This window comes from Pongo abelii, chromosome 21 (assembly GCF_028885655.2).
Source record: "Pongo abelii isolate AG06213 chromosome 21, NHGRI_mPonAbe1-v2.0_pri, whole genome shotgun sequence".
NCBI lineage: Eukaryota > Metazoa > Chordata > Mammalia > Primates > Hominidae > Pongo > Pongo abelii.
The window spans coordinates 12,892,823-12,918,510 of record NC_072006.2 but is presented as its reverse complement, the minus strand read 5'-3'; the positions used below and the strand labels follow the sequence as shown (position 1 = coordinate 12,918,510).

At 43.8% G+C, this 25,688-nt stretch overlaps 1 pseudogene; it reads right to left on the bottom strand.

The window, feature by feature from the left end:
- Window positions 1-7,725: 7,725 nt before the first annotated feature.
- On the bottom strand, window positions 7,726-8,133 carry LOC100454408 (gamma-glutamylcyclotransferase-like; annotated as a pseudogene).
- Between the last annotated feature and the right edge of the window lie 17,555 nt (window positions 8,134-25,688).

The following is a 25,688-nucleotide window of genomic DNA, read 5'->3' as shown; positions in this document are numbered from 1 at the left end:
TAACATAGCTGCAGACTTCATTTGGGCTTCAACAGTTTTCCCACTGTTACATATAGATGTCATGTCTCTTTAATCTCCTACAACCTGTGACAGTCCCTCAGTCTTTCCTTGTCATTCATGACTTTGCCACTATTGAAAAGTACTGGTCACTGATTTCGTAGAATATCCCTCAACGTGGGTTTGTCTCGGGGTTAGATGGAGGCTATTCATTTTGGGCAGGAAACCTCAGGTGGCATTGTTCCTTCTTCCGCATCCTACCGAGGGGACATCATGTTGATGTATCTTCTTACTGGTGATGGTGGTGTGTCCTGAATTGGTGGGTTCTTGGTCTCACTGACTTCAAGAATGAAGCCGCGGACCCTCGCGGTGAGTGTTACAGTTCTTAAAGGTGGCCTGTCTGGAGATTGTTCCTTCTGATGTTCGGATGTGTTTGGAGTTTCTTCCTTCTGGTGGGTTCGTGGTCTCACTGGCTCAGGAGTGAAGCTGCAGACCTTCGTGGCGAGTGTTACAGCTCATAAAGGCAGGGTGGACCCAAAGAGTGAGTAGCAGCAAGATTTGCAAAGAGCGAAAGAACAAAGCTTCCACAGTGTGGAAGGGCACCCGAGCAGGTTGCCACTGCTGGCTCTGGCAGCCTGGTTTTATTCTCTTATCTGGCCCCACCCACATCCTGCTGATAGGTCCATTTAACAGAGAGCCGAGTGGTCTGTTTTGACAGGGTGCTGATTGGTGCGTTTATAATCCCTGAGCTAGACACAAAGGTTCTCCACCTCCCCACTAGATTAGCTAGATACAGAGTGCCCACACAAAGGTTCTCCAAGTCCCCACCAGAGTAGCTAGATACAGAGTGTCCATTGGTGCATTCACAAACCCCGAGCTAGACACAGGGTGCTGATTGGTGCATTCACAAACCTTGAGCTAGATACAGAGTGCCGATTGGTGTATTCACAATCCCTTAGCTAGACATAAAGGTTCTCCAAGTTCCCACCAGACTCAGGAACCCAGCTGGCTTCAGGCGGTGGAGCCTGTACTGGGGCCGCAGGTGGAGCTGCCTGCCAGTCCTGCGCTGTACGCCCGCACTCCTCAGCCCTTGGGTGGTGATGGGACTGGGCGCCGTGGAGCAGGGGGTGGTGCTCGTCAAGGAGGCTTGGGTCACACAGGAGCCCATGGAGGGGGTGGGAGGCTCAGGCATGGCGGGCTGCAGGTCCCGAGCCCTGCCCCTCGGGGAGGCAGCTAAGGCCCGGTGAGAAGTCGAGCACAGCGCCGGTGGGCTGGCACTGGTGGGGGACCCAGCACACCCTCAGCAGCCGCTAGCCCGGGTGCTAAGCCCCTCATTGCCCGGGGCAGCAGGGCCGGCCGGCGGCTCGGAGTGCGGGGCCCTCCAAGCCCACGCCCACCCGGAACTCCAGCTGGCCCGCGAGCGCAGCGCGCAGCCCCAGTCTCTCCCTCCACACCTCTCTGCAAGCTGAGGGAGCCGGCTCCGGCCTTGGCCAGCCCAGAAAGGGGCTCCCACAGTGCAGCGGCAGGCTGAAGGGCTCTTCAAGCACTGCCAGAGTGGGCACCAAGGCCGAGGAGGCGCCCAGAGCATGTGAGGGCTGCCAGCACACTGTCACCTCTCAGTATCTTTGATCACCTAGTTAAGGTGGTGTCTCTTGGATTTGCCTGCTCTGAAATTACTATATTTCTCTTTGTAATTAATAAACATTTTGGGGGACATACTTGAGTCTGCAAATATCCTGTTTGTCCTCAAACTTTTGCTGAATACTTTTAGAATTCATTGGTGAGTCCAACAATTATTATTGTGCTTTTCTCAGTGATTTTCTATTTTCCTCATTCCTTCTACACATATTAATTATAATTCTTCCATAAACAAAAGCTGCTCTTTCTTCCTTATTTATTTATTTACTGATTTTTAAAAACTTACTGGTATCAGTATGGATTCATGGATGTTTATTTTATTCTATGGGTTGTAATCCAACATTACTTTTTTTAAGTCTTAAATTGCTTCAGCTTTGGCCATTAGGAGCTCTTTCAGGTTGACTCCTGTGCCCTTTGACTGTCCTCACTCTTTTTTTCCCGGCACTTCCCTCCTTACTGGCACCATAAGATGCTTCAGCTCTGGAATAGAAGCATCAATGATATTGCTGTCTAATTAATCATGAACAAAACAAATTATCACTGTTGATCTCTACATGACGAGCTAAAATAATGTCCCAGGCCTCTATGTCACCAACATTTAGAAACTCTGTAATTAGTTTAGATACTATGGTTTTATTTTACTCTTTTGTCCATTTAAGTAACACCTAGAACAGTACATCACACGTGCTCAATACATATTTGTGAAATGAATGACTACTTTGTGCCAAACACTGTCTGAGCCCAGTACAGGAAAAACCCAGCACAGAGATTGGCAAAGGAGAAACACCCTTCTGAGAATGCATGGTTCCTTCTGAAAATGCATAATCCATGCGAGCATTTTTCTTTCTTGGCCAGAGAAGAATTATCCATGTAGCTGGCTTGGGGTTTCTCTTCTTTTAGGATAGTGGAGAAAACAGTTGGGGCACACACCTGCTAACGTCAGGTCCTACGTTTATAGCAGCTCTCAATTCCAGACCTTAGTGCAGACCCCAGAATGGGAAAGGTAAGTAAAAGAATGGCAGGACACGGGGGATTATGCTGAGAGTCAAATGTCACCACCTCCGAAGGGCTGCTGTGTCTGCTGGCTTTGCCAGAGCACCTTGTCCGCTGATTTTCCAGATGGTGGTTGTTGCTGTTTGTCCCTAGATCTGCTCAGTCTTAGCCTTGGCACTGTTTAAATCTTGATGAAAAAGACAGCAAAGAAAACAAACTTAGGGCTTTCTTCTTCACCTCCCCCCCGCCACCAGTGTTCCGTGGATAGTTTGGCCTTGGCATTCAGCCAAGAAAAACATCTATGATTCAAGAATCATGACACAGCCAGGACCTGCCACCCTGCAGCTCAGAGGCTTTCTTTTCTTGCAGACAAGGGTGAAGAAGTTAGAGGTCAGTATACTGTCAGTCCTCAGGGTCTCCAGCCTGCAGCTCTGTATTGTCAGCTCATTAGAGATGTGGGACAGGGCACTGCCAGGCACACTCCCTGTGGGAGCCGGCAGGAAAACCAGGCTGTGCTCAACAACAAGAGAAACAAAGAAAGCACGAGGGCTGAGCTGAGAGAACCCTGCCACGAGTCAGCCTGGGGCTCTGAGGGGGCATAAGGCCAGGCTGACACACAGACACCGCCTATCCTCTGAGTCCCTGAAATGGATTTTTTTTTTTGGTCCTATTAGCCAATAGGAAGTTGCATACCAAGAACAAAAATTCCTAGGATCACCCACCAAATCAAGTTAAACCTGGGCTTTTGGTATACTGTCTTCCCAGCCACTGAGAGAGATTTCTGTAAAGAAAGTATTGTTTTGTTGTTTTGTTTATTTATTTACAGACATGGTCTCTTGTGGGCAGCTGCTATGGGTTGAATTGTATTCCTCAAAAAACATATCTTAAAATCCTATCTCTAGTATCTCAGATTGTGAGCTTACTTGGAAATAGAATCTTTGCAGATTTAGCTAAGTTAAGATGGGGTCACTGGTGCCCTTATAAAAAAGGCAAATTTGAACATACATGCAGAGGGCAATGGTGTGGAGACAGAGGGAGAACGCTGTGTGATTACAGAGGATCACGTGAAGCAGCTACTGCCCCAGAAAGACTAAGGCTTCCAGAAGCCAGGAGAGAGGGCTGGAACAGTTCCTTCCCTAGCACCCTCAGAGGGAGCACAGCTGTGCCGGCACCTTCGGTTTTGGACTCCTGGTCTCCAGAACTGTGAGACAACAAATTTCCATTGTTTTAGGCCACCCAGTTTGTTGTTTGATATTTTGTTATGGCAGCTCTAGAAAATGAATACAGCAGCAATGGACATAGGTTCACTGTAGTTTGTTGTAAAATTATATTGAGAAGACAATTTTCACGGTCTCTGAGGATTTCATAAAGGTTTCCTATTTCCCAAGCAAGTCCTCAGGAAACAGCCAGGGAGCCAGACACACGTGCGTACAAATCTCAGCTTCACCATTTATTATCTACTTGACTTTGGGCAAGATCCTAATTCTCTCTAGAGCGTTCTTCATCTTTCAAAGAAGGCTATGAAACTCTCTTCCTAAGGCCGTCTAAAGAGTGAATTGAGGTTGTGTTTTTTAAATTGTTTATTGTTTGGCCTCACACATGGTGGCCTGTCAAGATGTTAGATTTCTTTCCTAACAAACATGAAAGAAGACCCTGCCCTGTAGCAGGCAAGCTGGGTGTTAGCTGAGAGTCTCCAACCTAATGTCTATTCAGCATAATAAATATTAATAAGTGCAGTAGACACTGCCAGGGCTCTGGCCAGACCCTTGCAGATCCCTTTAACTGTTTTGTCTGTACTCCCTTGAGGGTGCACCCCACGACTCACACCAGAAACTCTTCTTGGAGGTCTTTTCTCGGGCTACTGGCGCCACTTTTTCCACACTCAGGTTGCTAGAAGTGCCTGTGAGTTTATATCCTCTATCTGGGGCAGTCCATGGCCAAGGTCTGAAGGATGCAGGAGTGTGACAGCCCAGTTCCTTTGCCTGGAGTCAGGGAAACTCTGAGGCATAACTCACACTCCTGAGTTCCCCTGTAGGATCACGCTGGAGCCACAGGACTTTGCCTGAAAGCATACATCAGCCTTCCTGTGAGCATGTCCTTAATGAGTCGCTTACATTCAACTCCTCAATTAAGAGTCTGCTTCTGGGGCACCTGATCCAAGGCAATAAGCTACTGAACATCTCCTGCTGAGATGCCACATGATATTGAAGTTCTGATGGTTAAAGCTAAAAAAACAACCTGACCAGACTGCATTCCAATCATTCACTATTTTAATGGCCATAATAATTATACTAGTAACCTCTCGTTCATGTGTCCAATATGTGCATTATGTTCAATTCTAATCCTCATAACCAATGTATACATAGGTAGTTTTACCCTTGTAACAGTTTTTTTCAATGGCCACAAATTTTTTGATTCTCCTCCCATCAAGAGGTAAAGTGTAGGTCCCCTTCCCTTGAATCCCTTTACTTTTACAGAAATCTGCTCAATTTTGATAATGTGTCCCTCAGTTCTCAAGATATGCCATTCTAGGATATTCTTTCCCAAGTAAGGACATTCAGCCATGTGGGTTGGTTAACCTTAAATTGCATCTCTAATAGATAGTATATAGTTAGCGCTTACTTTTATAACTAGTTTGATAATCTCTGCCTTTTGACTATTTAGTCCATTTATATTTGATGTGATTATTAATATAGTTTGAGTTGCTGCTATTTTGCTATTTGCTTTTTTTGTTTCATTTGATTTTTGCTCCCCAGTATCCCCTTTTTCTTGCATTCTTATGGTTTCATAAAATATTTGATTAAATTTCAAATTTAGAATCTCAGATTTTCTAGGTGATTGCTCAGGTCAGTGAGCTTCAAACCCAGGATCGTGAAAACAGTTTAATTTCTCTGACAGCGTGTTTTTTCCACTATCCATGATGATGTTTATGAAGTCAATATCAGGCTGAATTATATTCAATTGTCAGGTAAATAAAATCTTTAGAAGTTATTAATTTGGAGTTTACTGAAACAGGAATTTATGATTCTTCACTGTATAGAGATGTTTCCATATAATCTATGTAAAGGAGAAGTTACACAGCATAAAATAAAAAACTGGCTAAACCTTAGAGAAGCCAGCCTGCAGGCAAGAAGAAATTCAGTAAGAATGGGAATTATCACTTACCTCATTGGTACAATATTTTTTGGGCTTATAAGTGCTCCCTACAATCAGATGGCACATCTGTGAAACATCTGATTTGGAGAAAAGCTGACAAAAATGTTTGCTGATATTTCTTTAACCTATTTGTTTTATATAAAAGAAACTAAACTTTGTAGCCATGTCTTCCTGATCTGCTTGGATTTGCCTGCTCTGAAATTACTATATTTCTCTTTGTAATTAATAAACATTTTGGGGAACACTTGAGTCTGCAAATATCCTGTTTTTCCTCAAACTTTTGCTGAATACTTTTAGAATTCATTGGTGAGTCCAACAATTATTACTGTGCTTTTCTCAGTGATTTTCTATTTTCCTCATTCTTTCTACACATATTAATTATAATTCTTCCATAAGCAAAAGCTGCCCTTTCTTCCTTATTTATTTATTTATTTACTGATTGGTATCTATTATATAGTGGCTGGGGCACTGCAAGCCTGTAAGTGTCTAACAAATATTAATTGATTTATATTTACAGCCTTTGTTTCATTGCACAAAGTGTCACAGGCAAAAGTTTAATTAATGTAGCTTGGCAATTGAAGACATGGGAAAGAAGACATGAAAAATAAGAGGAATTAACATTTGTTGGTTCCTGGCTATGTTCCCAGCAAGGTCCAATGAATGTCTATGAGATGGGGATAGATACATGGGCCCTCACAGGGAGGTTGAGAATATCAAATGGGAAACTGCATATGAAAACTTTTTGAAAACTCTGAGTGGGGTAAATGCTCTCTCTTCAGTGGGGCCACCCAGAGCAGAGCCTCTCAAATAAATCAGATGCACAGGATAGACTGAGGAGACGCACTCAATACACTCAGGAGAAACAGAGGGAGAGATATTCTGCGTCTTCATTTCCTAGCTTGCATTTTGAGAGAAAGTATCAAAAGTTATTATGCATTCAACAAACATTTTTTTTGTTTTGTTTTGGCTTTGGGGTTTTTTTTTTTTAGACCCAGAGTCTCCCTCTGTCATTCAGGCTGGAATGCAGTGGTGCATTCATAGCTCATTGCAGCTTTGAATTCCTGGGCTCAAGCCATCCTCCCACCTTAGCCTCCTGAGTACATGGGAGTAGAGATGCACGGCACCACCACACCTGGCTAATTTTATTTATTTTTTTAACCACAAATAGATTTATTCCTCCAAAAACAGTATACCATCTTTCCAATTTCAAAATGTTATTATCAATTGTCTGCAGATTACTTACTCTCATTAAGCTGATTTTTTAAAAAATCCAGAGCAGAGCAATTTACCAGCACCATCAGAGCAATTTACCAGTAACATCATCAAGCAAGCTGCAAATCTATCCTTTGCCAGAACAAAGAAACACTGAAGATCAACTCAAGAGAATAATAGCTTCAAGTGTTTACCGAAGGCATACTCACATGCATTTGTTACACATTCCAGGGCCTCATTGCCCTCTTTTTTTGTTTTTGTTTCTGTTTTTTTGTTTTTTGTTTTTGAGACAGAGTCTCACTCTGTCGCACAGGCTGGAGTGTAGTGGTACAATTTCGGCTCACTGCAACCTCTGCCTCAAGCGATTTTCCTGCCTCAGCCTCCTGAGTAGCTGGGATTACAGGCATATGCCACCACACCTGGCTAATTTTTGTATTTTTCGTAGAGATGGAGTTTCACCACGTTGGCCAGGCTGGTCTCGAACTGCTAACCTCAAGTGATCCGCCCACCTCGGCCTCCCAAAGTGCTAGGTAATCACCCTCTTTTATAACATTGCCTAACTCCTAAACCAGTTTCTTTTTATAGTCTGAAAACAAGAATCACCCACCTGCGATATTTCTTCAGAGCACTGTTGAAGATGGATCAAACATGGAGATCCTCCAGATCCCTGTTTTCAAATGGTATTTTACATTAGTACATGGAATATTCTTAGATATATTATGTTATGTTCTAATGAGTTCGTGATTCCTTTTTGATGATGTCTTCAATTTCTTCTGAGACCTTTCCTGTACAGTCATTTGGTCCCACAGCTTTTAACTTGTTTTTGTACTCCAATGGCAAACGATTTTCTTTCGCACCTATGCAAATAACCTTTTTATACTGTGGGGATGGGAAACACTCTTGTAATTTGTCATCAGATAATGTCGATAGGTTATTTCTCTTACTTCTTGAGTTGAAACATTAACTTCCATGACAACATAAATTCCATCACTTCTTGCTTGCAGGCGGGCCATGCAGAAGAACACCACCGAGGGGTTTCGGAGGTGGATCTCTCAGTCAGCAGGTTGCCCTCGTAGGGGAAGCACAGAAAACTCTCCTCATCTGGGCCCGGATGTCCTTGCAGCCTGAGTTTGCCATGTCCCACTAGACGCCTGCATGGGAGTCTGGAGCAGGGCTGTGAGGAGCCGCCACAGAGCGCCGCGCTGTGCCCGTGATCCTGGCCAGTGATGGCCACGCCGCCACCTTGGGTTTTGGGCAATTTTAAAATTTTTTGTAGAGATGGAGCTCCACTATGCTGCCCATGCTGGTCTCAAACTCCTGGCCTCAAGTGATCCTCCCACCTTGACGTCTCAAAGTGGGGTGATTACAGGCATGAGCCACTGTGTTCAGCCTCAACAACAATATTTTTTTTTTTGAGACAGGTCTCACTCTGTGGCCCAGGCTGGAGGGCAATGGGTCGATCTGGGTTCACTGGAACCTCTGCCATCAATTCCATCTTGTCTTATAACTCCTTGTGGGCCCCGTCCAGGGCTGGGGTCAAGCTGGCCCCTTAGAGAGTCAGAGGAGCGCACAGAGAGGGCGATGGAGAGTGACAGTCTGACACACGTGGCTACAGCACTCCGTGGGCCCCCTAAACTTTTTGTTTGCTCTAGAAATCAGCTACCTGATGTAATGATTTTTTTTTTTTTTTTTTTTTTTTGAGATAGAGTCTTGCTCTGTTGCCCAGGCTGGAGTGCAGTGGTGCGATCACAGCTCACTGCAGGCTTGATCTCCTGGGCTCAAGAGATCCTCCTGACTCGGCCTCCTGAGTAGCTGGGACTACAGGTGCATGCCATCACATCTGGCTAATTATTTTTTACTTTTAGTAGAGATGATGTCTCGCTATGTTGCGCAGGCTGGTCTCCAATGACTGAGTTCAAGCAATCCCCCACTTCAGCCCCTCAAAGTGTTGGGATTATGGTGTGAGCCACTTCACCAGGCCATGATGTATCAATTTTTTAAAGCTCTATTAGGAATTGCAATTGAGCTACTGAAACAAAACATGTAGTGTATACATTACATGATAATTATCTGAAACCCAGTCTTATGATCAAAAAGAACAGTCTATGGCATCATTTGGCTGATACTGTTTCTGTGATTCGATGGCTTGATAGCTAAATCCCTGGACAAATTACCACTTGTCAAGTTTCAAAAAGATAGTGGTAGTTGGCTCCTCAAGTATAGGAAGAACTTGGATGAGCTTTTCCTTCTGAACAAAAAGTTGGGTTTAGAGGTTCACTTGCTCTTCAGCATAACCAAGCTGACATGTGGACCCATAAGTTGATATTCAATGCATTATATGAATTATAAGAAGTGTGCGAAATAAGTTGTAGAACTGAGTGCTTTGCCTACAAATATTCATAACACTACTGTGGGGTTTGAGCTTTCAGATATTTCTGGATTTTTCTAAGGTTTCTCATTGCATCTCTGTCATTAATAATGTAAAACAATGTCAGTATGGTGACTTTCCCCAGGTCAGGGCTTTGGAGACCAGCAAGATTTACATTTGATGTAAATGTTTGTGCTGCAAACTGTTGGAGACCACACACGTACACATACACACTCCCATGCAAACATGTGCACACATACACACATTCACATTCGCCTGCCCCGTAGCTCAGAACTTACCCAGAGAGGACGTATTTGCTTTATGTGAATATTTTAAGGTCGGGGGAATGACCACATTCTGTAGCCCTGCAGCCTGAAAACAGACTCCTGCTGAGGGAAGTTGGACTGCCAGGGGCAGGGAGAGTCTCTGTGATTGAGCAGCTGCTGGATGAAGTAAGTGTAACCAAAGAGCAAGTCTCTCTGAGGAGCTCAGCCTGGTGCTTTGCCTCTGTCTCTTTCCGGTGAAAGTTTTGTTCAACGCTGTGAAAATTCCACTGCCCTTGAATGAAAAACTGTTTGGGAATGGAGTGAATGGCTAGTCAAAGGCTCCCTATTACCCAAGTGGGTCGGGGTGGTCATGAGGAGTGACTGCGAATCTGCTAGTGGGTTCATGGAGGGAAGAAAACGTTCTGAAATTGAATGACAGTGATGGTTGCATGACTCCATAAATACACTTGAAACCATTGACTTCTACACTTAAAATGGGTAAACTTTATGGCTCGTAAATTGTATCTCAGTAAAGCTATTGGAAAAAAAGCTTTATGTTCATTGCCACAAGTTGCTAGTTTTCATAGCAAGAACAATAGGCACATGAGCCGAGTAACATGACTTAACCACTTGGGCCCATTTCAATTTTAAAAAGAGGCTTCTAATTTCTGAATCTGGATAAAAAAACAAACAAAACCAAAAAAATACGGGTGCTGTGCCTAGTTTAGAGCTTTTATACATGATGTAAAACTCAGGGCTTTACACTGTTGTGGGGCTCCCAAATCCATAGGCCTTGGGATGATAAGAAATGTTTTAATCATGATCTGAACAGTTAAGATCAGTACTAAGGAAGGGGAGCCCCAGTGTAATCGTTGTAGAAATATAACCATGAAATATAATGTTCCAGTCTTGGTCCCCTCCTGTCCCATGAACTTCTCTCCCAGCCTTATGATTCCACTGTTCTCTTGGATTTTACTCTGAAAATCTAGGGTGGAATGTTCTGGAGTATGAGTTGTTCATGTTAACTGCTGTATTAGTCCTTTTTCACACTGCTGATAAAGACATACTCGAGCCTGGGTAATTTATAAAGGAAAGAAGTTTAACTGATTCACAGTTCCACATGGGTGGGGAGGCTTCACAGTCATGGCAGAAGATGAAGGAGGAGCAAAGTCACGTCTTACATGGAGGCAGGCAAAGAGAGAGCTTGTGTAAGGGAACTCCTCTTTATAAAACCATCAGATCTTGTGAGACTTATTCACTATCACAAGAACAGCATGGGAAAGACCTGCCCTTTTGATTCAATTACCTTCCACCAGGTCCCTTCCATGACACATGGGAATTGTCAGAACTACAATTCAAAATGAGATTTGGGTGGGGATATGGCCAAAGCACCTCAACAACTTATATCCTACTCACCACGTTGTTGAAATTGAAGTTTCTAGTGATGTCTACCACAGGTACCTAACTCTACTGCTTCCTGAATTCTTACCAAGACAGACACATTCGAGGTCTCCACTACAAGATAGACACAGAGAAGTAATGTTTGCTTGTGGAAAAGAGCTGCCCTTCCTTATTTCACTGGCAGTTTCAAATGTCAGATGAGGAAAATGCAACCCTTAGTCTACTTCTTGGAGGCTCAGTTGTGGATCTGTCACCAGGCTGGGGTACAGTGGCATGATCTCGGCTCACTGCAACCTGCGCCTCCCAGATTCAAGCAATTCTCCGGCCTCAGTCTCCCCAGTAGCTGGGACTACAGGTACGCACCACCACACCCTCTAATTTTTGTATTTTTAGTAGAGACAGGGTTTCACCATGTTGGCCAGGGTGGTCTTGATCTCCTGACCTCGTGATCCACCCACCTTGGCCTCCCAAAGTGCTGGGATTATAGGTGTGAGCCACCATGCCTGGCTGCTCTGGATTATTTTATTAGGTAACTCAAGGTGTACTAGGAGAGAATGTACCTTAATCTACCATGATGCTTAGCTCTGAACAGGCAGTCTGGGCCATTTCTACATCTACCAGGAATCTTCCAAATTCAAGCATCATGCAAGACCAGGGTGTGGCCACTGTACAAAGCCTGCTTTGGAAAGCCCAATGACAAGGCTGCTCAAATAAACAATTTCAGATGTGACAATTCTGGTCTGGAGGCACAAGCGTTCTTTTGGGAAACTGTTCGACCTCGTGCCACATCATAGTTGGGTGAGGTCATTTAAGGAGCCCAGTATGCCCTTGGATGTTTAGGGAAACCTGATATCACAAATAAAAGTCCTTACAGAAATCAAGTCATTGAGGAAATCAGTTGAGACCATTAAGTTTGAAGAGTGGAGGCTCTGCTTGAGGAGTAGGGAGGGATGGGGAAGGGACAGTCTTTGGCCTCAGGCTATCTTCTCATCAGAAGGGGCAGTCTCTGGTCTCAGACTGTCTCTTCACAAGGAGAAGGGACAGTGTGTTAATTCCTTAGGACAATTTGCTCTGGGAGAGATGAACAGAAGGGATCGGAAGTTATCAGGAGAAAGGTGACTTCTGAAGATGATCATTTGAATTTTTGCCAAAAGAAGGGGGAAGACACTCTTATGTGGCAACAGAGAACAATTTGGAGGTAGGAGAAAGAAAAATTTGGTGGAAATAATCATGCCTTTATTTTCATATTGATTAAAGAGTGTGGGGTATTCTTTTAATGCACCTAGGCAAGGAAGATGTGCTGGATCAGTGTTTCTCAGAGTTTATAGTATGCACACGAATCACTGCATCTTATTAAAGTACAGATTCCGATTCAGAAGGACTGGAGTAGGGCTGATACTCTACATATCTAAAAAGCCCTCAGGCGATGACCACACTTTGAATAGTGAAGATCTGGAGATTGGCCTTACTACATATTGAGCTTTAAAAGAAAACTCACCATGGCCGTTGGTAAGGAACAGCCTCCTAATGCTATTGGACAAGGAGGATTTTTCCCGGTACTTGGCAAGTCAGTTATTAAAATAACAGTAAGGGCTTCTTAAAATAACAGTAAGGACTTATGCCTGTAATTCCAGCACTTTGGGAGGCCAAGGCAGGCGGATCACGAGGTCAGAAGTTTGAGAGCAGCCTGGCCAATATGGTGAAACCCTGTCTCTACGAAAAATACAAAAATTACCTGGGTGTGGTGGCACGCGCCTGCAGTCCCAGATACTCAGGAGACTGAGGCAGGAGAATCGCTTGAATCCAGGAGGCAGAGGTCGCAGTGAACTGAGACTGTGCCACTGCACTCCAGCCTGGGCAACAGAGTGAAACTCCGTCTCAACAAGAACAAACAAATAAATTAAAAGTAAGGCTGATTGCCTAGAGATTAGTAGCTTGAGGAGAACCCCCTGCTACATATATATATATATGTCAGGCCTCTGAGCCCAAGCTAAGCCATCATATCCCCAGTGACCTGCACGTATACATCCAGATGGCCTGAAGCAACTGAAGATCCACAGAAGTGAAAATAGCCTTAACTGATGACATTCCACCATTGTGATTTGTTTCTGCCCCACCCTAACTGATCAATGTTCTTTATAATCTCCCCCACCCTTAAGAAGTTTCTTTGTAATTCTCCCCCCTCTTGAGAATGTACTTTGTGAGAGCCAACCCCACCCCAAAATATTGCTCTTAACTCCATCGCCTATCCCAAAACCTATAAGAACCAATGATAATCCCACGACCCTTTGCTGAGTGTCTTTTCGGACTCAGCCCACCTGCACCCAGGTGAAATAAACAGCTGTGTTGCTCACACAAAGCCTGTTTCGTGGTCTCTTCACATGGACACACGTGAGACTATATATATATATATATATATATATGCTTCCTACTGCTACTGTGATAAATTGCCACAAAACTAAAGGCTTGACATAACACAAATTCATTATCTCACAGTTCTGGAGGCCTGAAGTCTGAAATGGGGCTGAGTGAGCTCAAATCAAGGTGTGGTCAGGAAGGCTGCGCTCCTTCTGGAGACTGCAGGAAGGACTTTCCCTTTCCAGCCTCTGGAGGCTGCCTGCATTCCTCAGCTCCCGGCTGTCTTCCTCCATATTCAAAGCCAGAAATGACGGGTGGAATCTTTCTGGGGCTGCCTCCCTCTTTCACTCTGTAATGGGCCTTCTGATAACCCCAGATAACCTCTGCATCTCAAGTCAGCTAACAAACTTAATACCTACTTGCCATCCATATAACGTAACAGCCACAGGTGCTGGGGATCAGTACGTGAACATCTTTAGGGGGCATTATTCGTATATATAATAAAATATATAATACAATATAATATCCCTGCCCTCTTTTAACGTAAATGGTAGCAAACCACATACTGTTCTGAATCTTGTTCTTTTGGCTTAATACATAGTATAGGTGGTTCCAATTAAGTACATAAATACTGAGCTTTTTCCCCTTTACATTGAACTCACCAATACTTCTTTTTTTTTTTTTTTTTTTTTTGAGACGGAGTCTCGCTCTGTCGCCCAGGCTGGAGTGCAGTGGCGCAGTCTCCGCTCACTGCAAGCGCCACCTCCCGGGTTCACGCCATTCTCCTGCCTCAGCCTCCTGAGTAGCTGGGATTACAGGCACCCGCCACCACGCCCGGCTAATTTTTATATTTTTAGTAGAGACGGAGTTTCACTGTGTTAGCCAGGATGGTCTTCATCTCCTGACCTCGTGATCCGCCCACCTCGGCCTCCCAAAGTGCTGGGATTACAGGCGTGAGCCACCATGCCCGGCCAAACTCATCAATACTTCTATTTGTTATGGTCTATTTCCCAGTAAACCTCAGCCTGCTAAGACCAGCTCTAGATTTCAATACTAATTGGATCTCATCATCGTGTCTCTGGCGCCTTCCTGAGTAATCTTCAACAGCAAGCTTGGTGAAAAGTGCTGGATGAAATGGCAGGCTTACCAGGGCCTGGCCCTGAGGCCAATACTTAATAACCCACTTCAAACAGGACTGTTTTGTGACCGTGCCCGGCTGCGTGGCAGGGAGGGATCAGGCATCAGGCAGCTTCTCTCTGTGTGGGCCTTGAATTCCCAGAGGGCATGTCTGCTCTCGTCTTACCTGTCCCTACTCTTAAAGATCAGAAGCTCAAACCCATGCCGCCTCCTCCAAGCAAAGGACTACCAAAGACTGGGCCCACAGGGATCACCATGAAGGCCAAGGAAATCTGTGGGAGTCAAGGGTGTTTTCACACAGAGAGGAGACTAGTCCAGGCATTTAAACACACAACATCCACAGAAACCAGTTTCCCCAGGTCAGGGCAGTTTGCATTAAAGGTACAGCACAGCCATGTGGATAGAGGCTTTAGAGAACTCAGGGCAGGGCAGGGGGCAGCACATGTATTCTAGAAAGGGCCAGACAGGGAATATTTTAGGCTTTGCGGGCCATGTGGTCACTATCGCTACTACTCAACTCTGCCACTGTAGCATGAAAGGAATCATAGATGATACATACACCAGTGGGTGTGGCTGTGTCCCAATAAAACTTTATTTACAAAAATAGGAGGCAGCAAAGTAAATTACAAAAATGGCCACAGAGTTTTTCTCTTCTTTTTTTTGAGACAGAGTCTTGCCCTGTCACCCAGGCTGGAGTGCACTGGCACCATCTTGGCTCACTGCAACCTCCGCCTCCCAGGTTCAAGAGGTTCTCGTACCTCAGCCTCCCAAGTAGTTGGGATTACAGGCACCCGCCACCATGCCTGGCTAAATTTTGTATTTTTAGTAGAGACGGGGTTTCGCCAACTTGGCCAGGCTGGTCCCGAACTTGAGACCTCAGGCGATCTGCCCTCCTCGGCCTCCCAAAGCCCAAAGTGCTGGGATTACAGGCGTGAGCCAGAGCACCCGGCCACTTTTCTTTGTATTCATGCCCTTCACAGTGTGACTTTTCAGCTCCTCTCAAGATGTGGGGTCTTTTTTCCTACTCCTTAAATCTGGGCTGACCTTCTGACTTGTTCTGGCCAAAAGAATGTGGCAAAGTCATGTTGTGCCCGTTTTGAGGCAGACCTCCACAAGCCCTGGCCTTTCTATTGCCTTTCTCTCTGTTCCACCTGTCTCCCACTCTCAACACCACCTCCACCCCCCTACATGTAAATAAGCCCAGGCTAGCCTGTTGGAGGCTCAGAGACCACATAGATCAAAAATTCCCATCTCTCTAGCCAACAGCCAGCTAACTCCCAGAAGCCAAGGTGCCTCGCTGACCTGTAGCTGGCCACAGATACAAGAGGAAGAAGCCCAGCAGAAACCAGAAGGACTGCCTAGTTGAGCCCAGCCTCAGTTACTCACAGAACCACAAGCAAATAATAGCTGGTGATTTTGAACCACTAGGTTTTGGGGTGTTTTTATACAGAATTATTGTGGTAATAGAAAAGTGATACAATGGGGTAATACAACTCTTATACTTCACAGAGTTATGGAGGAAATTAAATGAGATGGTCTTTGTAAAAGTGCTTAATTGGGTTCCTGAATGAAGCAGCTTTCCATAAATGTTCATTATTATTCTTGGCCTGAGGCAGTGTGTCCCATGTGAAAATCAAAACCATGATCTTAGCCAAATTAATTGTGCTGGAAATGGACTCCACTTGAGCATCCAATCAGCCACTTGTGGACCATATGTGATCCCCCCGCTACAGAAGCCTGGGCCCTGCCTAAAATTTCTAACAAAACGTTTTTTCTTTTTTGAGACAGAGTCTTACTCTGTTGCCCAGGCTGGAGTGCAGTGGCACGATCTGGGCTCACTGTAACCTCCGCCTCCCGGGTTCAAGTGATTCTCCTGCCTCAGCCTCCCGAGTAGCTGGGACTACAGGCACCCGCCACCATGCCCAGCTAATTTTTGTATTTTTAGTAGAGATGGGGTTTCACCATGTTGGCCAGGCTGGTTTCGAACTCCTGACCTCAGGTAATTTGCCCACCTCAGTCTCCCAAAGTGCTGGGATTACACGCATGAGCCACCATGCCCAGCCCTAACAAAACCTTTTTAAAGTTATATAATTACCAGACACTCATGAGTGAGATGAGAAGGGCTCTGTGAAGTTTGGTGAACATATAGTAATACTGGACTCACCTGCCAAATATGAGGGACCTACCAAAAGATAGCAGACAGGTTTCAATAGTATCTTCACGTTCAAGGAGAAACTCGGTGTGCCCAGCTTCCTAGAAGATCTGCTGGCCCTCCAGAAAAATGCCAGGCTTGCATGCACTAGACATAAGGTGTGAACAGCTGGAGACCAGCCTTAACAGCCACTGTGGAAGAGTGTTGAGCAGAATGGATCTTGGAGGATCTGTGGTGCTACTTGACTCTGATTAAAATTATAATTTCAGAAGTGATTCATGGATTTGGCACCAATACAACAGGTTATATGTGCAAGCATACTGTTTGCTGCTTTGTTTGTAGGCAAAAAACTGGAAACTGCCAGAGTATCAACCAATAAGGGATCGTTGAAGAAACTGTGATACTTACACGCATATAGAATACTATGCAGCTCTATTTAAAAGTAAATTAAATCTATGTCTTTTGGCCTGAAGGGATGTCTATGATGTATAGTGAAGAGAAAAATCGGCCAGATGCGGTGGCTCATGCCTGTAATCCCAGTACTTTGGGAGGCCAAAGTGGGCAGATTGCTTGAGGCCAGGAGTTCAAGACCAGTCTGGCCAACATGGTGAAATCCCGTGTCTACTAAAAACACAAAAATTACACAAGCATTGTGGTACAACCCTGTGATCCTAGCTACTCAGGAGGCTGAGGCAGGAGAAGCACTTGAACCTAGGAGGTGGAGGTTGCAGTGAGCTGAGATCACGCCACTGCACTCCAGCCTGGATGACAGAGCAAGATTTAAAAAAAAAAGGGAGAAAAATCAAGCTGCACAATAATTAATGCACAGAGAATGACTCCATTTTAATAAAACAACAAAATCCCATTTTAAGTGTATAAGAATTCGTCTAGGTTTGTGTGGGTGTGAGAAGGTGTGGAAGGAATTCGTCTAGGTTTGTGCGGGTGTGAGAAGGTGTGGAAGGAATTCGTCTAGGTTTGTGTGGGTGTGGAGAAGGTGTGGAAGGAATTCATCTAGGTTTGTGTGGGTGTGAGAAGGTGTGGAAGGAATTCATCTAGGTTTGTGAGGGTGTGGAGAAGGTGTGGAAGGAATTCGTCTAGGTTTGTGTGGGTGTGAGAAGGTTTGGAAGGAATTCGTCTAGGTTTGTGTGGGCGGGGGGAAGGAATTCGTCTAGGTTTGTGTGGGTGTGGAGAAGGTGTGGAAGGAATTCGTCTAGGTTTGTGTAGGTGTGGAGAAGGTGTGGAAGGAATTCTAGGTTTGTGTGGGTGTGGAGAATAGGTGTGAAGGTGTGGAAGGAATTCTAGGTTTGTGAGAGTGTGGAGAAGGTGTGGAAGGAATTCGTCTAGGTTTGTGTGGGTGTGGAGAAGGTGTGGAAGGAATTCATCTAGGCTTGTGTGGGTGTGGAGAAGGTGTGGAAGGAATTCGTCTAGGTTTGTGTGGGTGTGAGAAGGTGTGGAAGGAATTTGCCTAGGTTTGTGTGGGTGTCGAGAAGATGTGGGAGGAATTCGTCTAGGTTTGTGTGGGTGTGAGAAGGTGTGGAAGGAATTCGCCTAGGTTTGTGTGGGCGTTGAGAAGATGTGGAAGGAATTCATCTAGGTTTGTGTGGGTATGGAGAAGGTGTGGAAGGAATTTGTCTAGGTTTGTGTGGGTGTGAATGGGTGTGGAGAAGGTGTGGAAGGAATTCATCTAGGTTTGTGAGGGTGTGGAGAAGGTGTGGAAGGAATTCGTCTAGGTTTGTGTGGGTGTGAGAAGTTGTGGAAGGAATTCGCCTAGGTTTGTGTGGGTGTAGAGAAGGTGTGGAAGGAATTCGTCTAGGTTTGTGTGGTTGTGGAGAAGCTGTGGTAGGATACATGCCTGGAGGACTGGAGTAGGGGGAGATGATTAGTTTTTCCTTTCTGCTTATTTTTTATTTGGAAATAACTGCAAACACAGAAAAGTTGCAAAAATAAAAACAGTACAAAGAATACCTATATACCCTTTACTCAGATTGACATGCATTCCTTCCCTACCTACTCCTCTTCTCCTTCCCCCATTCCTTCCTCCATCCCTGTCTCTTTCACTCATAATTTCTGCCCTGTGTGTGCGCATACACACACACAAACACACACGCGCGTGTGTGTGGGACAATGTCCCAGTTCCTGACCAAGGCCTTGTGTTTTTCCACTGTCTTGTGCCTCTACTATTGCTGTGGGAAAGCATTCTCCTGGTGCCTGCTGTAGTGCTGCCATGAGACCAGAAGGAACATGTGTGAGGCAAACCTGAGCCCATCAGCACAAGAGCTAAACCCAGCAGCACACAGATTTTGAATCTTTTTTTGTTTGTTTTCTTTTTTTAAGACAGGTTCTCTCTCTGCCACTCAGGCTGGAGTGCAGTGGCGTGATCACGGCTCACTGCAGCCTTGACCTCCTAGGCTCATGTGATCCTCCCACCTTAGCCTCTCAAGTAGCTGGGACTACAGGCACACACCACCATGCCAGGCTTCTTTTTTTTTTGTAGAGATGGGGGATGGGGTTTCACCATGTTACCCAGGCTGGTCTCGAACTCCTGGGCTCAGGCAATCCACCCACCTCGGCCTCCCAAAATGCTGGGATTACAGGTATGAGCCACCATGCCCAGCCACACACAGATTGAATTAGAGTGGCCCAACCAAATCCTGCCAACTTGTAGACACATGAGAAGGAAATACCAGTTGTTGTAGATTGAGATGTTTGCATTTGTTTGTTATGGAGCAATGACTGACCAATACAGTTGCTAACACTTACAAAACACTTACTTTATGCTATAGAGTGCTGTAAGAATTTTGCTTATATTATCTAATTTGATATGCAACAATCCTTCTCACAGATGAGGAAATTGAGCCTAAGTCACTTGCACAAGGCCACACAGCTAATAAGCTAACAAGCTATGTGACTATGGGACACGCTGCCTCTGGACGTATGCTAGGTGGGACAATAATTGATGGTGGTTTAAGCTAGTTTGAGTTGGCATTTCTGTTACTTGCAGCCTAAAGCATCCTACCTAATTCAGCTGTACAGCCTTCTTCCTACCTTACCCCTCCCTTCTTTATCTCTAGCCCTGGGGATTTTGATTACCCTGGGGAGAAGCCTTGCTTTGCCCAAACATTAATTTACACCTGGGCTCCTCCATGTAAACTCCAGTGGTTTAGATTTTTAGTGCACAAAAGCCAGTGAGTCTGGTCTTCTGTCTATAGAAATTCAGGGAGGAAAAGGATAAGCACCAAGATGATACCAAAGAAAAAGTGATTGTGAGAAAAAATGTAATCCAACACAGAGTCAGCTTCTACCTAAAAAAGACAAAGTGAGTCCTGCTTCATTCTGAGTAGGTCAATTACCAAATGTTCAGACAGGCCTTCCGGCTTGGAGAAAGAAATGCCCTTCAGAAAGTGAAATGAGGGCCTGTCCGGCACTGGAGGCACAGTGTGCCTGGGGGCTCAAGACCAGGGATAAGCAAAGGCATAGGATCTAGGGCGTGAGGCGGGTTAGATAAAGTGCACAAAGAGATTTCCATCCTTGATTAGTCCCGCACACCCATGGCTCTCAGTCTTGGCCATCTGTCAGGATCATCTGGTCTGGGAAGCTTTTAAAAACCCCTATGCCAGGGCTACACCCCAGACCAACTACATGAGATTCTCTGAGGAAGGAACCCAGGAACCTGGTGCTTTGTGCAGTGAAGGTTAAGAATTACACAGTTCCAGCTCCACACTGTTTGGGGTACTCTCTACTCCTGAGGATAACCACCATTGTTGTGTGACTGCCAGTTACGAGGCGCCATGTATGTACTTCACATACCCCTCACAACAAAATAAATATTTTTAACAAGTAGGGAAACTGAACCACAGGTAGCAAACACAGGATTCAAGCCCAAACAATCCAAAGGCCAAGTTTTTTACAGCCACACCTGTGGCTGTAATGCAAATAACCTGAGAATTAGAAGAGAAAATAGAAATTTATATGAGATTCAAAAGGGAGCAGGGCTAAGTGGGAAGAAAGAGCAATCTGGTGTTGCTGACTGGAGGGAGCCCAGAGAAGGAAGCCAGGTTCCTGGGATGGTGACACCAGGCCTTCGTTGACTAACGGGAGCAGATGGAACAGGGAATCAGGCTGTGCAACTGGAACAAAGGGCCTCCAGAGAAAGAGAACAGGTGACCAGTTTTTCTTTACAGTCCCTCCTCCTAGTGCTCAGAGATGAGCACTGGGGGTTGGTTGAGGTCCAGCCGAGGGACTAGAAGATGCGACAAGACCTGCCTTTGGGTTGTTTTTTCTTGGTCTTGGTCTCTTCCTTCTCTTTCCCTCCCTCCCTCAACCTCCCCCCTCACTCTAATAATTCATGAAATAAGCTTCCGAGGCTTCCCCACAAATTCTCCAGATGCAATCAGCCCCCTCAGACTCATGTGAGGATTACCACTGAAACTGTAGCAAGAACTTAAGTAAATCAGAAACACCGAGATTCCCCTAAAATGTTCTAAAAGGTATGAAGTTGTATCTCACTGTTTCAATTTGCAATTCTTTAATGATGTGGTGTTGAGCATCTTTTCATATGCTTATTTGCCATATATATCTTCTTTGTTAAGTTTTAAGATTATCTGTATATTTTAAATAAGTCTATTACAATTATATCTTAGTCTGTGGCTTGCCTTCTCATTTGTAATGAGAAGGCAAAATTTTTAATCTTAATGAAGTCCAATTTATTTCTTTCATTAATCATACTTTTGGTGTTATATCTAAAAAGTCATCATCATACTCAAGGTCATCTAGATTTTCTCCTACGTAATCTTCTAGGATTTTCATAGCTTTGCATTTTACATTTAGAGCTCTGATCCATTTTGAGTTAATTTTTATGAAAGGTATAGGACCTCAAATTCTTTTAGCATCCTTTGTTGGAAAGACTGTCTTTGCTCCATTGTATTGCCTTTGCTCCTTTGTCAAAGATCAGCTGACTATATTTATGTGGGTCTATTTCTGGGCTCACTATTCTGTTTCGTTAATCTATTTCTTTACTCTTTCATCAATACCACTGCTTTGATTATTGTAACTTTATAGTAAGTTTTAAAGTTGGGTAGTGTCAGTCCTCTGACTTTGTTCTTCTTCAAAACTAGCTATTCTGGGTTTTTTGCATCTCCATGTAAATTTTAGAACCAAATTGTCAATACAATACAAAATACCTTGCTGGCATCTTTACTGAAACTGCATTGATTCTGTACATCAGGTTGAGGAGAGGTGACATCTTGACAGTATCCATGAACATGGAATAGCTCCCCATTTATTTGGTAACTTGATTCCTTTCATTAGACTTTTATAGTTTTCCTCACACAGATCTTGTACATGTTTTGTTAGATTTGTACCTAAGTATTTCTTTTTTGGTACTAGTGTTAATGGTATTGTGTTTTTAATTTCAAATTCCACTTGTTCATTGCTGGTATATAAGAAAGTGACTGGCTTTTTTTGTATTAACCTTGTATCCTACAACCTTGTTAAAATCACTTATTAGTTTCAGGAGTTTTGTTTTTTTTCCTTTTTCTTTATTACTCATATTTTCAACATAAACAATCATAACATCTGCAAACAACGACAGCATTATAACTTCCTTCACAGTCTGTATACCTTTCATTTTGTTAGATTTGTACCTAAGTATTTCATTTTAGGGGTTGCTAATATAAATAACATTGTTTTTTAAATTTCAAATTCCACTTGTTCATTACTAATATATAGGAAAGTGAATGAGTTTTGTATACTAACTTAATATCCTGCAACCTTGCTATAATCACTTATTAATTCCAGGAGTTTTTTGTTTATTCTTTTGGATTTTCTACATAGGTAATCACGTCATCTGTAAACAAAGTTTTATTTTCTTATCTTATTGCATGAGCTAGGACTTCCAGTACAATATTGAAAAGACTGGTGAAAGGAAGAGGACATCCTTGCCTTGTTACTGATCTTAGTGTACAAACTTCTAGCTTTTTACCATTAGATATGATTTTAGCTGTAGAGTTTTTGTAGATGTTCTGTATCAAGTTAAGGAAATTCCCATCTATTCCTACTTTGCTGAGAGTTTTTATCATGCATGGGTATTGAAGTTTGTCAAATGCTTTTTATGTATGTATTGATATAATCATGTGATTTTCCTTCTTTGTTCTGTTGATATGATGAATTGCATTAACTGATTTTTGAATGCTGAACCAGCCTTACATTCCTGGATATATCACACTTGGTTGTCTTTTATAATTCTTTTTATACGTTGTTGGATTCAACCTGCTAATATTTTGTTGAGGATTCCTGCACCTATGTTCATGAGAGATACTAATCTGTAGTTTTCTTGCAGTGTATTTGGTTTTGGTATTAGGGTAATGCTGACCTCAGGAATGAGTTAGGAAGTAGGCCCTCTGCTTCTATTTTCTGAAAGATAGATTGTAAAATAATTGCAATAATTTATTTCCTAAATGCTTGCTAGAATTCACCTGTAAACCCATCTGGGTGGGTGTTTATATTGTTGAGTTGTAAGAGTTCTCTATGTACTCTGTATATAAATACCTTATCAGATACGTGACTTTGAAAGATTTTCTTCCAGTCTGTGGCTTGCCTTTTTACTTTGTTGATTATGTCTTTTGAAGTTGAATGCTTTTAATTTGTATTAAATATAATTTATCAATGTTTTATCATTTGTGCTTTTAGCATTATATCTAAGAAACCACTGACTAACCAAGATCACGAAAATGTACTCCTATGCTTTCTTCTGAGAGTTTTATAGTATTAGTTCTTACATTTAGGCTTATGATACATTTTGTGTTAATTTTTGTATGATGTGAAGTAGGCCGGTCGTGGGGGTGGGGTCCACATTTATTCATTTGGCATGTGGATATCCAGTTGTCCCAGAACCATTTTCTAAAAAGACTATTCCTTTCTCATTAATCAGTTGATTATAAGGGTTTATTTTTAGGCTCTTAATTCTATTCCATTGTTCTGTATGATCTGTCCTTATGCCATCACCACACTGCTTTGATCACTGTAGCGTTGCAGTAAGTTTTGAAAATGAGAAGTGTGGCTAGGTGCAGTGGTGCATGCCTGTAATCACAGCACTTTGGGAGGCCAAGGAGGGCAGATGACCTGAGGTGAGGAGTTTGAGACCAGCCTGACCAACACAGTGAAACCCTGTCTCTACTAAAAATACAAAAAATCAGCCAGGCATCGTGGTGGGTGCCTGTAATCCCAGCTACCCAGGAGGCTGAGGGAGGAGAATAGCTTGAACTCAGGAGGTGGGGGTTGCAGTGAGCTGAGACCATGCCACTGCAGTCCAGCCTGGACAACAGAATAAGACTCCATCTAAAAAAAAAAAAAAAAAAAGAGAAAACGAGAAGTGCAAGTTCTCCAACTTTGCTCTGAAAATTCATTTTGTACCTCATAAGTCATCTATTCAATACTTTAAAAAGTAGGAAATTGTAAATATAATAAATTCGGTTGAATTATAAATTTTTAAAAACTGTGTGTGCTAAAAAGTAAAGGTTCTGATTTCTAGGGCCCTGCTGACATCTCCTCAGAGTGCAGAAGTGTTGTGACACCAACTGGATTCAGCCATGTGGCCATGTTCCTGGGTACCTGAGCCCACACAGTGCACTATATCCTGGGAACAAACAGTCTAGCACATCAAGGAGGCTGCTTCCAGGACATAGAGAGCAGAGGCATGCACTCCCCAGAGACTGAGAGCTGCCTGCCCAGGGCCATTGCAACTGGCAGAGACCCAGCTTGTCCAGCAATGGAGCTGCTGTATACCCATGTGCATGCACCACCTGAAAGCCAATGACAGACCTCCCCAGAGTCCGCTGCTGCCATTGCTGGTACCCATGCCACTGTCATGGCTGGTACCCATGGCCCACCTGGCCCACTGCTGCCACTTCCCTGCTCATGTGCCTGAGGACTGGCTCACCAGGGGCCCATGCTGCCATTGCCAGTGCTCACATGTTCCACCTAGGGACTAGCTTGACAGAGGACCCACTGCTTCCCCTACTAGTGGCTGCCCCCTGGGGGTCCAAGGACAAGCCTACTAGGCCTGCTGCCACTGCCATCCATGTTCCCCACCACCTGGGGGCCTGAGGACTGACCCACCAGGGGCTCTACTGCCCACATGCCTTGCCCAAGGGCCTGAGGACCAGTCAGCCTAGCTACTGGTCACCCCAGTCCCCAGCAAATTCTCACCACAACCTCACAAATTGTAGCCAAAGCCACTGAGGCATTCACAGATACCACTGGCATTGATACAGTCAAATAAATAATATGAAGACTACACATGGTGCCCACCCAGAACTAAAGGCAAAATACCCTACCCACTGACACTACAGATACATCTACAGGAAAAAGTAATTCCCTAGGAAAGCTACTCCATAAAATTGGAAGAAGCATCTGTTACATCAGATGTGCAGATATCAACATAAAAACACAAGAAACATGAAAAAGCAAGGAAACACAACACCTCCAAACAGACACACACACACACACACAGAGACACACACACACAGACACACACACACACACACACAATAATTCTCTAGTAACAGAACACAAAGAAAAGAAAATTTATTAAATGCTTGAAAAGGATTTCAAAATAAAGACCTCAAGGAACACATGGAGATACAAGAGAACACAGGTGACAAAACTAAGATATCAGAAAAGCAATTCACAATCTGAATGGGAAATTAAACAGACAGACAGATATATACATATAAAAAGAAGCAAACATATATCCTGGAAATGAATAATTCAATAAATGAAATTTAAAAATATAAGATCTTCAAAAATGGACTAGATCAAGCTGAAGAAAGAATTTCTAAACTTGAAGACAAGTCTTTTGAGACAACCCAGTCAGTCAAAAAGAAAGAAAAATAAAGAAAAAAAAAGGAATGTTAATGAAGAAAGCTTACATGACATACAAGAAAACATCAAGCAAATACTTGAATTTTGGGAATTCCAGAAGGAGAAGAAATGAGGAAAGGCAAAGATAACC